The sequence below is a fragment of the Haliotis asinina genome, chromosome 10 (genome assembly GCF_037392515.1).
Source record: "Haliotis asinina isolate JCU_RB_2024 chromosome 10, JCU_Hal_asi_v2, whole genome shotgun sequence".
Classification (NCBI taxonomy): Eukaryota; Metazoa; Mollusca; class Gastropoda; order Lepetellida; family Haliotidae; genus Haliotis; species Haliotis asinina.
Genome location: NC_090289.1, coordinates 12,262,734 through 12,274,652, shown reverse-complemented (window position 1 = coordinate 12,274,652; position 11,919 = coordinate 12,262,734).

The following is an 11,919-nucleotide window of genomic DNA, read 5'->3' as shown; positions in this document are numbered from 1 at the left end:
AAATAAAAAATTGTGAAGGATCCTTTTTGGAATGGCTGTCAACCTGGGCTCGTAGCCGTTGCTTGAACTGTTGTATTCCACAACTAAAGTAACGTCGGTAGAAAGACGGAGTCTCGCGTTAGCAAGAAAAACACTCTTCCAGCTGTGAGCCGAGTCGTGATACACACTAGCACTGACAAGCCATCGTAGTGCGGAAGAATATCTCTTACAGAGGTTGTGAAGCGTCCCGTCAGCGCCTCTAGGACACGGAAGTGAAGAAGGCTAAAGCCTTGCGCCCCGTACTCCCCCTTCACTGCACCCCTCCCCGTGCATCTCAGACGCCGGTCCCTCCTCCAATTTCTAGTCATTAAAAGTGTCAAGTAACGGTGTAATGTTATTACCAGATTTCTTTCCCTTAGTTTCGACCACCATTAAATCACGATCCATTGTTTTCTCAGCACAATCTTCCACTCACGTTTGTATCTTCACACAATCTAACTCACGTTTGCGTGTTTCCATATGTCGAATGTTTACTGAAATAGGTCACTTTTCTATTTGTATACTGTGTATATGGAATGTGCTTCAGACAATACCGTCTGTATAGAAAACGTTGCACATACACATACAATATACATGTTGATGTAGACAGGAGAATTAAATCCTAACATGCCGGTTAGCACAATCTTACGCAACGATTGGCATGGCAAATGCAAATGAAAAAAATGGGTATTTTAGAACTATCCTTTGCTGAAGGAGAGCAAGAGGAAATATACTGGACAAATATAGTTAGGGATATATGTAAAGTTTAAAATTTTAAAATAATGATCTATTCATTTATTGACACGCTGATGAAATATTAATCATAAAAATGCCAATATCCATAACTTATTGTGTCCAGTATATAGACACATACAAGTACAAAAAATTAGTAATAATTCGAGTAAACAGAACGTCTTCAGTATATCAGGAATCAGAATATCACAGTGTCAGTCCAAGGACAGTGGACTACGTTTAAAACTAACCCACTCGTATGCGAACTGTTGTTTTAGCCCTTGTCCCTGGCTATTTATTTCAGTAGAAATGCGTATAACCAACAACTGTTGTAAAGAACTAAAATTAGTTTTGCCCTTACGTTCGAAATAACCTTAATTTACCGTATTTATAAGTTAAACTAAAACCACGTTCCTTTCAATCGCGAAGAAGTGCTTATAGGAGTGATATTTTGTAGAATTTCTTATATAGGAGCAACATCGCTATCAGTCAAGGTAAAATAAAAGCGGAAATATATAAACACATTTCAAAGACTAAATCTGACCAATTCTTTCCGCTTTTATAAGATATTACAATCAAATGCAGTGGTTGTACAATGTCGACTATATCAAGACAATGCGTCCATGAATCACCAGAGAACCGCGATAGGCTTCCGCGAAGTGCCTGAAGAAACTAAACCAAATACACGTGAAAGTAAATACAGATTATATTTTTTAATCATTTTAATTTTAAAACGTAAACGGTTTTTGCACGCAGGTAGTACGAATATCGGATTTAGAAATGTTTACCAGAAAAACAGAAGATGAGACATCAGGGAGTTTATTGGATACAGGTATGTTTAATAAAAGTTTCGCTGCATTATCAACATCATTATTACGCATGATCTGTGAAAATAAAACTACAGGACCATTTCCACATACATATGAAGTCGTGTCGATTGTGCAATTCCGACTAAATTATGAGCATGATTTTGTTTGTTTGTTTGTTTGTTTGTTTGTTTGTTTGTTTGTTTAACTCCAAACGCAACAAAACTGTGTGACGGCAATCTATGAATAACCGAATCTGGATCAGACAATTCAGTGATTGGCATAATAAGAGATACTTTTCTTGGAAACTACATACTGATTGTGTGTACTGTATAAAATAGCTCGTATAAAAACACTTCCTGTATAGCGGGTTTCTGCACTTAAACTGTTGTAAAGTAAAAAGTATATAATATATAAATTCAATAATCAGATGCCAGTTAGGCCAGATTGATGAGAGCTTTTCTCAGCTGCTTCATGACCACGTGTGCACGTAACGCTTCATCAGTCTCTGCTCTTTCCACTGAAACAAAGCAACAGCGGGGATGGGGATCTTTGAGTCTGACACCTTCACGGATTCTCGTATCATCATAGACACATACAAATTCTGGGAAATCCAAAATCTCGAACCGTGACAAATCTGGAACGGGATCAAATGCCACAGATCTATTTATCTCTCCATCTATTGGTCAACAGCTCGAGTTGGATCATAGCGCCCCCTGTTGACTGTCAGTGTCAATTAGAAATGGTTGAAACAATTTTGGCGAACACCCCCAGGCTCGCATTATCTTTGTCTGTCAAGAACCCTCATCAAGTGGAAACCCGAGAGGTATAATGGTCACGCGAAGCCTTCTCCTACATGCGCTGGTCATGTTCAATAAAGGTTTCAAAAACTCGTGCTGGTTGAAGTCTAAGTTACCATTGAGGCAACGTTTGGTTCCAGGGCTTGGGAAAAGAGCCTTTGGAACAACGGGGAACGGCCAAAAGCCCCTCAAGACAAAAGCCCCTCGCTATGTTGAGTACCCATGTCGAAAGCCATTCGACTCATGTATCTTACTTAATTGTTTCAAATATACCCAAACTCAGGCTCATCGAAGGAAGATATTGCAAAAAAACCCCACACCATCCTGTTACACTGGGATCCAAGTATTTGGCAAGCAAACATTAATACGTATTTATCATGTCAGGTTTAGCACCACAATGAAGCCATGTCATTTCTTGTTGATTTGTGTTCATTGATATATATTTCTTACCCTCTAATAATATTTGCCAATTACATATTCATTAATATCCATAGTCTATAATATACAATGTATTATGTTGTTAACCATTTCTTGTCTCTAATTTTATTTTCCCGTAATAGGTAATGGGAAAGGGTTTTGGTCATTTTTCGAGAGGCTTTTGTCTTGAGGGGCCTTTGGTCGACGGGCTTTTGTACCAAGTGGCTTTTGTCCTGAGTGCGTTTGACCAAGACACGGAAGAACTCCAACATGGCACAGTGAATGGATTTTCAAGTTACCACGTCTTTCAATAAGGCCATTTTGGTATTTCGTTACTTCTGTAAACTGTCATAAATAATAAAATAATTGAAGAGAAAAATGTATTTGTTCTCAACACGCGGTGCTTAGAATATGCTACTTAATCTGCTGTGTAATGATTAACCTTTCGGGTGTTCCCCGACGTGATATTGCTGGGGTATTGCTAAAAGCGGCGTAAAACCAAACTTACTCACTCACTCTAGGTCCCTGGAACGTAAATATACTAGGTGCACAAAATGAATTCTTGGACAATATTTCAAGTCTAGATTGCTCTGGGCTCTATCTGGAGTGTTTTCGTTGTTATTTGTTTTTTTCAAATGAAATACCTCCATTTCATGGACTAAATTCCAGTCTGAGTGTAGATATGACTTTGACCTTGATAAAAGTTTCTGTGACGTCAAAAGAGCCATGCTGAGTAAGCTGCGTGCAAATTGTGCGTCCTGACGTCACTTGACCTTGAGCGTAGAATATTGGCTGTACAATTCTCAAACGTCTTGTTACTTTTGTGCCTGTGTCTTCCAGTTTCACAAATATACATATTTCCTCACAGCTAAGATTGTTAATCATGGTTTCAACCAGAACGTCTGGTCTAGTAATCCCAGATATTTTTTTTAAAGAGAATCACTGAAATTTACTAAATGTGACACGTGGCTTGTCAACACCTCTGCGATGCAATCCTATGCAGGATCTACGCATGGAGTTTACCCTCCTCCTTACTCACTGACACGGGTTTTTATACAACTTCTTTGAGTGACGGAGTCAAACACATGCTTACCGTTTTCTCGAACACCTGGTGTTTTCTAAAACCCATTAATATAATTTCATCACTATTTAACCTTTTGCGCTTATGGAATTTGTTTCGACAGATATTGAGACTGATCGTTCTTGCTGACGTTTTGAATTTATGAGTTAGTTCACAAATGAAAGTCATTTCTAGCATCTACAGAGCAGCTATTGTGCCAATAATATCATTAGTTAAACATCAATAAACAGAGGGTACTGAGCGCCAATGTATGTTTGAATACCCGCTTCTAAGTAAGCATAACATCCAAACGTGTTTTCAGTATGCTTGTGATTACAGAAACGTATCTTACATATGCCTGATCAGTCATCGCAGCACTGATGTTATTTCGTTGCCAGTGCAAATACGTGGTTGTGTAAATAAAGATAATAGGTATGGATCTATTATCCAATTATCATGAATATGCTGAACCATTGAAAGGGGCATTTTTGTATAGCATTTTAACGAAACCGCGATGTCTACTGTCGTGATAGTTGTGTCACAGCACTTGATGCAGTTATCGAAAATATTGATCGATATTTGAATCATGTACTGATTAGAGACACGGACAGAGATGTTAGGTCCCTTACTTCACAGCCCCGGGTTCGAATTCGACAATGGTTACACGACAGCATAAACGTCTGCGACTTGCATCCGTGGCTTTGTCCTGCCCGAAACGACCCAGGTGTTTATAAATTTAAGGGACTGTGGGGGTAGCGCAGTAGTTAAGTTGTAGTCACGCCGAAGACCAGGGTTCGATTCAACGTATGACGCCGATTGGAGTCTGTGTGGAGACAATACTTGGTCCATCAGACTCTTGAGGATAAATTACCAAAGTGAAGCTCACTTGTAAAACACCCTTGTTATTGGTGTCCTGCCCAGCTCCGTCCATGAAAGTTGTCAGAACATGGTTGCACTTCATGGACGTGTTGATGTTTAGGTTTAATCAACCCGTCCCGTGTATAACAGAACAATGTTTATATATTCCATCCCATTCAGTGTTGGTATGTAAGATGTAGTTGCAACGGTAAAATGAATGACTGAAAGAATGAATGAGTGAATAAAGACAACACTTTTACAATTAATTGTTTGACAGCTAAAATTAATAACGAAACTGAGAAATAAATTAAGAAAGTGAGAAAGCTATATAAACTGATTAGTATCAAGTTCACTTTGATTGGCCTCACCCCACGTGTGGGTGTTGCCCAATTAACACCACCATGCCGCTTTTAAGTTTTCTTATAAAACGTTCCACACATCATCCTTCGCCACACGTAAGCTTTGTTTCCTCAGCTGGGGTTTAATTGGATCTAAAGGAAATATTGGTTCCAAAACCCCGACACGTTTGTGACACATTTCCCGTAAGCTAATAAACCAATGGTGCCAAGTTTTTATCGCCCCACTCCCCTTTCGGTACTTTTTCCAATCCGACTTTTCTGTTTTCCTTTCAGTAAGGAGATCTCGTGTGACGTGAACTTACGTAAGGCAATGTGGAGTGTCAGCGCCTGCACTACAAATCCTAACTTCCGTACTTCCAGCCTGGAGACTTGTTACAAGTGGATTATGGGAATCGCAATTGGCTCCCTGCTGGTTATACTGCTCTCCGAAGACTGCTCGTAATTAATGATGGGCGTTAAACATGTTGGGAATTACGAATAGGTGTTTATTGCCATCATTTGTAACACTGGCGTGGTTGCTCCAAATGACAGGTGTTTCAATGACCAGTGTGGAGATTTCGTCCTGAGACTGACTTCATTTTGACGAAGCTGGTGCAGAGAGACACTTGTTGACACAAACTTAAATACCCAGTTGTCATGATTGTATAATCTGTTCCTACCGCAAATGGCAATATTTTATGCATTTACAAGAGGTGCGTGTACACACGACATTATCAGTGTTTGTAGGCTGGTTGTTTTATTGGACGGAGTGTGTTTACAGAAAGGGGACACTTGGTGGATGGGGGACTTCTTTTCCTAAAAGGGGTGTTAGGAAAAAACGTCATCGGAAAAAAGTACTGGCAAAGAGGTACTAAATGTGCCTAGGAAAAATGTCCATATTTACAACAAATGGTAAGGAAAACGTGTTTAATACTTCATCAACATACGACAGTGTAAATTGTCAACAAATTTGCATCTGCACTCATACATGTCAGAATTTGCTGACGTGTACTGAATGTTGTTCAGTCTAATGTTGGTGGCCACACCACTGAGAAGCTCTAACATTTATTTCCTCCCTGAAACAAGGCCAATGCCACAGTCGCTGCAGACGCGTGGGCCGTTGTTGTAGATCAAGACGCTTTCGGGGACATCTCCGAATCTCCTCCTTAACTCAAGATCACTACGGTGACTTGGTGCTGGGGGAGTGGGTCTTTGATTCTACGAAGTTCTCTTGCGGGTCTCTGGATCAGGAAGTAGAACTATCGCGTCCCCGACGTAGTCGTCTAGTATTTTAACACAGGATGGGCAAGCTAAATATATCTGACCATCCTGTGTGACACTTGTCAGCCTGTTTTCACTATCAAAATACTACCATGTTACTATGTCCAACTGTACCCCACTCCTTGACGCCTAAATGAATACTACAAACATTTAGAAACATCATTTGTACAGAAACTGCATCTCTCTTCATGATATCGGAGATGCTTCCTAGCGATTCTTTGTTAACGAACCCCGCCAGTCCCGAACCTGCGTTGCATCTAGGGACCCACGCAACCCATGCTTGTCATATGAGGCTACTAACGGGATCGAGTGATAAGGATCGCTCACTTTGCTGACACAAACCATCGTAGCCCAGTTGTACAGTTCGATGCTTATGCTGTTGATCACTGGATTGTCCGGTCCAGACTCAAATAGTTACAGACCGCCGCCAAATAGCTGTGATACAGCCGCATGTAGTGTTAAATACCAAACCAACCAGACTCCCTTGATATGAACTGCCAGACAAAAGTTAGGAAAGCGTGCATCCGTGTTTTACTGGTGATTATTGATAATATAACATAGATATGATTATTCGATGGTGATGCATGTCATATTGGTGTCATAGCAGCCGTAAGTTTGTAGTGTATCGGACACAACAACGACTGTAATCCGTAAGAGCATGCTTATTTTGCTTTCTTGTACTCGCTGTTACCAGAAGGTTAACTGGGATCATCTAAAATCCGAGGCAGCTGGAAACGAATACTGGCAACTAAGCGCATGACAAAGGGAATGTTGTTTCCGACTTCCGAAAGAAGGTTGTGCCTCAAAAGATGAATAGTTTATGGTATGGTGTTCCAATTCACACTCCATAGGACCAGATAGATGATGCGAGCAGCGTGTTTTGACATTATCTTCTCCACCCGTAATGACGTGGCTGGTCCGAGAACTTCGTTGTGCCATGGCCGAAACCTCCAGTAGTGGACTTGATGGTCATTTCACGATTACCGTGCTTGGCAGCATGACTCCTGAGAGTTTCTATGACTTCATTCCTACCTCATACTTGCGGTACCACCATATGCAAGTGAGTTTGTTCAAAAGTGCCTCTGTTCACCCAGCAGAAAATGGGTACCCGGTGAAATAAATCACATATGACTATAAATTTCTCGCGCCTCATAAGCAGCTCAGATTATCCAGGGTAATAATGAATTGTGGATATCCGTGGGCGCTTTGAGCACACTTTTTGGCGTTGAGTTTACTGCAAGATTAAGATCCATATTATTACTTTTAACTATGTAGCGTTTTGGTGTGGGTTTTATGAGGACGTGCGAGGGTTGGTTTTGTTGGCGAAGAACAGTTAGTTTAAACATATTTTCTTCTCAATGTAAAAAGGATTGGGGGCAAGTTCATTCAACTTATAAAACCCCTCTCCAAAGATATTTACAATCGCTTATTACATCACAAGAAATTATCAGAAACAGGGAAAGACTGAATGGTAACAGAGGGGAGTGGTATAATGCAAAAGGTGTGTAGATAGAAGACTACTGGAATCGTTTAGATTTGCATATGTATTGATGGACATTTTTTAATATCATTTCATTTTTATCATTGGTCAGATCTGCAATGCCGTTTAAAATAACAGATAATGTAATCACAAAGTTACTACCACATAGGTTTTGAATAGCTTTTAGCATGACCCTTCTATGTTGACTGTAGAAAGAACATTCTAAGAAATTGTGATGAACATTTTCGTACTGGTTTCCACATGCGCAGGATGGATCAGGGATTAGCCCTACTCTGTACAGATCGTAACTTAATCTACCAGCTTCATGGCGTAACCGAGTATGTAAAATGTTAAATTTTCTAATGCCGTTGGAAAAGTACTGTGGGACAGAGTTGTATGATGTCATTATGGTTCATTAAAACTTTGATAGGGAAGTACAATTCCTAACATCCGTAGGTAAATTGTTTCACAATCTTATAGTCGGTGGAAACAGTACAGATATTGGTGTATTTGAGTTAGATAAGAGGTGACATGTTAGGAGTGGTTTTGTTGCGGTTGATGAGGACCCTTGAGGCTTGGTTTTTGAGAATTCGTACAAACGAAAGTGTCATAGTTAGAGTTAAAGTCAGGTATATGTATATTTCGTACCTGGTACGTTTATAAACTATAGAGATCAAGTATATATTCACCACCGAAGCATCCGTAATTATAGATAAGTAATAAAGAATACAATATATAAATAACATCAAATTATCACTGAAATTGATAAGTAAATGACGTACAAAACTTAAATAAATAAAAGTAAGACATGAAATGCCGTGGCATCTAGCAGAACATTACAATGAAGTAAATCTGCCATATTGAGTTAAAAGGCCTGGGTAACTTGACATTTTGAAAATCATTTCCCTGACGAGCCTTGCCCTTTAGAGAACATAGAATCACAGTGATCTATTCATGTAATTCTCACAATTTATTTGCCTTCTACACCAATTAAATCAATTTTTATTCTTTATTTTTCGGTTTCTCAAGTAGTTGTCAGGGTAATGATAAACAGGTTTCACCTGATCCATTGAGTCGCGAACTAATGGTTGCATGAAAACGACAAAACATCTTCCATATTATTAATTAATCTCTGCTTGAAGCCGCTTCCATTGTAGGATTCCAGTTATACCAGAAACGGTTGCATGTGCATCATTATAAAGTATAGACAATACCAGGCAAAGACAATGCTTGTTTGTATATTACTTATATGCTAATATATAGTGACTACTTGTGGGTATAAGATCTAATTCTGCGTGTTGACAAAAGTCAGGAAAATACCTACAAATAAGAAAAGTGTCTAGTTAATATTGCTTATATCCTAATATGTTGTAGCTGGTTTTGCATAGCAAATCTGATCTCTTCTGCCTGTTGAAATGGTGACAAAAATGACAAAAGTCAGGAAAACACCTACAAATAAGAGAAGTGTTTTGTTAATGTTGCTTATATCCTCATACATTGTGACTGATTTTGCATAGCAAATCTGATCTCTTCTGCCTGTTGAAATGGTAACAAAAATGACAAAAGTCAGGAAAACACCTACAAATAAGTGTTTTGTTAATATCTTGCTTATATCCCTAATACACTATGACTACTTTTACAAATCAAATCTTATCTTTTCTGCATGTTGAAACGGTGACACAATGAGAAAAATATCTGCAAATAAGAGAAGAATAAGTTTTGTTAATAGATTGCTTATAACTTAACATTATTGTGGCTGCCTTTGCATATCAAATCTAATCTTTTCTGTTGAAACGGTGACGAAATAACAAAAGTCAGGAAGCTACTTACAAATATACCTGGACCTTGTACGCCAGTAACATACAGGCACGCGTGACATGCTCAACCGTGCAACAAAGACAAAACAAGTGTATCTTGCTTTATTTACATCCCCAACAAACTGATATTGACATAAAGAATGTATTTCACATGTATTTGTGATTGTATGTTTGTTTCCTCTACACAAACATGTATAAATAAACACCTTCTCTCTATTTGCAAACAACACAATATTCGCCTCGGCGCCGTCCGTGCATGCGTTTAACATGGATTAGAATAAGGCAAAAACGATGCACGGTTTCCGGTGTACGACTTACAATGCCTCGTGTAACACTAACACAGACCTGAATAGAGGGGCAGGCATAGGCAGGTACCATATGGCTAGCACGTGTGTCAAAGCCTTGTATGATTGAATGAAAAATAAGACAGAACCCCTTGAGAAGGGCAGAAAGTTCGTTGGAGTTAAATAACCTTTGCATTGTGTTGTGGACCACCTTGACGAATACGCATGTCATTCATCGGTCTGAAAGAATATGAAAACACTGTATAAGTTTTTAACGAAACATTATTATATTTCATAAAAATATGCACGTATTGGTGGCTTTTTTTATCTCAGGTAAGAAATGTATTTCAAGAATGATTTTAGATTACAAATTGTGTTTTTGCTTTTGAAATGATTTTAAATTATAAAGTTGGTTGTGTTTGATATGGATTGAAATTATATGGGCATTACCAGTTAGATTTGGTAAATAACAAATATCTGGAATTTAATAGAAATAAAAGTATATAATGAGAACCATTACATTGAAAAGTCAAAACTAAAAAAATCACAAATAGACAATGCATCATGAATCTCAGCGCATCACTAAATATATTTATGTTTATACCGTTGTTCCATGGCATATGTGCACGAAGTTTTCAGCTTGTTTAACAAGAATAGATACATCATCACATTAAATTAAATATATACAAACAAAACCGAGCATACGAAAGTACACAATTTACAACTGAAAAAAATAGACGCTCAAAGACTGAAAACTTTAATTTCAAAATACAACTACGACACCCCTCTTAAATATATCACCATTGAATTGCTATTTCTCGTTTGCTTCATTTCATCTGCCGTCTAATTTACGTGTATACTTTATGATGTCCCGTAGGAGTTCCATACTATAGAATGCTTTCCCTAGTAGACTGTTTGATAGATATACATATACGAGGTATCATACAGTATTCTTTCTACACGAACCATCACAGATAAAATATGAATTGTACAATATACCAGTGCAATGAAAATCTAGTGCATGATCACTTTTGAATGTTGTTCTAGAGCATTATCACGGGAGAATGTAAATCTATTACATTAGGATACGATAGGATCGATGTAATTCTGGTACATTATCATAGTAGAACGTAGATACAGAGTACATTATCACGATAAAATGTAAATCTAGTATATTATCATGGTAGAATGAAAGTCTGGTACAATATCAATTCAGTATAGAGACAAATGAAAAATAACCGCGTTTTGTGTTTGAACAGTTAAACTTTTTCATGGAGGTATTTGCAAAATATCTGTCACCACTTTCTATACTGTATTTTGCTACCCGAAACTACTGCCGCAGACAACCATAATGGCTCGTTTTCATATACGTGAGAAACAAAACAGTTCATGTGTTTATTTCAGAAAGACCTTATCCGTAATGAGTTGAGCGAGAGAGTGAGTTTAGTTTTACGCCGCACTCAGCAATATTCCAGCTAGATGGAGGCGGTCTGGAACAGACAATCCAGTGATCAACAGCATGATCATCGATCTGCGCAACTGGGAACCGATGACATGTATCAACCAAGTCAGTGAGCCTGACCATCCGATCCCGTTAGTCGCCTCACAGATAAACAAGCAGAGTCGCCTTGGTTGGTAAAGGCGTATTCTACCATGGACCTTCACGGCTCTATTGAGTTGAACTCGTAGCAACAGAAATCCATCAGTTGGTGTAAATAGTTGACTGCTCATACGTTCAACTTTTTTTCTGATATTTCGAAATTAGTTAAGCTCCTTGTGATGCTATGTCGACCGTACTATTGTCTGTAACACTAACTGACTGTAGCGTCTTTCTACTTTGAATCAGCATAAATACAGAAGTCTCGATGACCTATGAGTAAGTATACATAACGTCTGTTATAGTCTGGTAAATATGATAATCATTATATCTGGTCGTGTCACACACAGTATCAGGAGCCATGGGATAGCCTAGTGATAAAAGCGTTCGCTCGTCACGCCGAAGGCCTGGGTTCGATTCCCCAAGTGGGT